This window comes from Trichechus manatus, unplaced genomic scaffold, assembly GCF_000243295.1.
Source record: "Trichechus manatus latirostris isolate Lorelei unplaced genomic scaffold, TriManLat1.0 scaffold00176, whole genome shotgun sequence".
Classification (NCBI taxonomy): domain Eukaryota; kingdom Metazoa; phylum Chordata; class Mammalia; order Sirenia; family Trichechidae; genus Trichechus; species Trichechus manatus.
This window is the reverse complement of record NW_004444112.1, coordinates 5,221,849-5,224,109: the sequence shown is the minus strand read 5'-3', so window position 1 is coordinate 5,224,109 and position 2,261 is coordinate 5,221,849.

Here is a 2,261-nt window from a genome sequence, read left to right as displayed (position 1 = left end):
CAAATGAGTGGGACTGCCTCCTCCCATTGCTGCTCCTCCCACAGTGCTCAGAGTTGAAACTCTGATAGGAAATGTGGCCTGGCTTTGTGACCAGCAGACAATGCTCTTGAGATTATCTTCTCCTGTCTCCTTAACCTCACTGGGATTGAAACAGGCTAGGAGTAGACTTTGCTCTTCCACCCTGTACCTTATCAAGCAGAGTGGTTGATTCACCTGGTAACAGAAGCCTACAGACTAAAATAAAAAAAGGTAATCAGGATTCTGATGAGCATAAAAGGAAAACTGCAAACCAAGGTAATATAATCAATGGAGAGAGACCAAAAATAAAAGGAAACACAATAAAATACACTTAAAGGGATAAAGGAAGGTAGTAAAAGTATGGAAGGAGCAAAATAAATCAGGAAAAAGAATCATATGGGTATATATTAATATGAAATATATACTATTTGTATAAAAAAGCAACAGATAAGTGAAATAGAGAATAGTTGAAAAATAACAAATATTAATAAAAAGATTGTCATTGTTGTTGGGTGTTGAATCTGACTCACATGACTCCATGTGACAGAGTAGAACTGCCCCATAGGGTTTTCTTGGCTGTAATCTCTGCAGGAGCACACGGCCAGATCTTTTCTCCCTTGGAGCTGCTGGTGGGTTCCAACCATCAACCTTCTGGTTAGCAGGTGTCATAGATTAAGTTGTGTCCCCCAAAAAATGTGTGTATCAATTTGGCTGGGACATGATTCCCAGAACTGTGTGGTTGGCCTCCATTTTGTGATTGTAATTTTATGTTAAAGAGGCTTAGGGTGGGATTGTACCACCACCCTTACCCAGGTCACATCCCTCATCCAATGTAAAGGGAGTTTCCCTGGGGTGTGGCCTGCACTACCTTTTATCTCTCAAGAGATAAAAGGAAAGGGAAGCAAGCAGAGAGTTGGGGACCTTATACCATCAAGAAAGCAGTGCTGGGAGCAGAGCGCATCCTTTGGACTGGGGTCTCTGTGCAGAGAAGCTCCTAGTCTGAGGGAACACTGAAGAGAAGAAGGCCAACAGAGAGAAAAAGCCTTTCCCTGGAGCTGATGCCCTGAATTTGAACTTTTACCCTACTTTAACTGTGAGGAAATAAACTTCTCTTCATTAAAACCATCCACTTGTGATGTTTCTGTTAAAGCAGTATTAGAAGACTAAGGCAGCAGGTGAGCACTTAACTTTTGCACCACCAGGGCTCCTTATAAGGGTTGCTGTTGTTGTTGTAGGTGTCAGTCAAGTCGATTCCAACTCATAGTGACCCTATAAGACAGCATAGAACTATCCCAAAGAGTCTTCTAGGCTTTAAAGAAGCAGATCGCCAGGTCTTTCTTCCGAGGAGTTGCTGGGTATGTTTCAAACATCAACCTTTCAGTTGGCACCCTTAACCGTTACCACCAGGGCTGTAGAAAAGTAATATGGGAACATATTCCTTAGCTAACGTTTGCTGTGTAGCAAACTCCACTAAACTTGGTGGCTTAAAGCAACAAGTAATCATTTTGCCTCTTGGATGTGGACTGTCTAGCCTCAGCTGGGTGGTTCAGGCTTGGTGTCTCTCATGTAGTTGCAGTCAGTTATTTGCTGAGGCTGCTGCCACATGAAGACTCAATTGGGCTGGAAGTCCAAGATGGAGCACTTTCATAGATAGCAGTTAAGGGTGGCTATGAGCTGGGAGGTCAGGGAGCAAAATGTGGGTTCTCCATGTGACTTGGTCATATTACAGTATAGTACCCAAATTCCTAGAGGGGGCCCCCAAAACAAGCATCAAGAAAGACCCAAGCAGAAGCTGAAATAAATATTATGACTTAGCCTCATAATTCCAGATCATCCCTTCTGCACATCCTTTTGGCCAAGCAAGTCACTAAGGCCAGCCCAGGTTCAAGGGAAGGAAAAACAAATTCTACTTCTTGATAGGGAAGGGGCAAGGTCACATAAGACGAGCACATGTGATACAGGCATCTTATTAAAATACAGTCTTTCACAGTTCACCCTCTAGCCGCAACTATTCACATCCCACTCACATGAAAATACTCTCCTTCCTCCCAGCCACTCAACATCTCATCTCATTAGGGTGTCATCTCAAATCCAAGATCTAATCACCTCAACTCTCTTCACCTGAGGTACAGAAAAGGCAATTCAAGTGACTGAGTAGCATACAGAAAGGAGCAAGACTCAACAATAATCACAATACAAAATTAAATAATCCGATTGCTGTCCAGTTGATTCTGACTCATAGC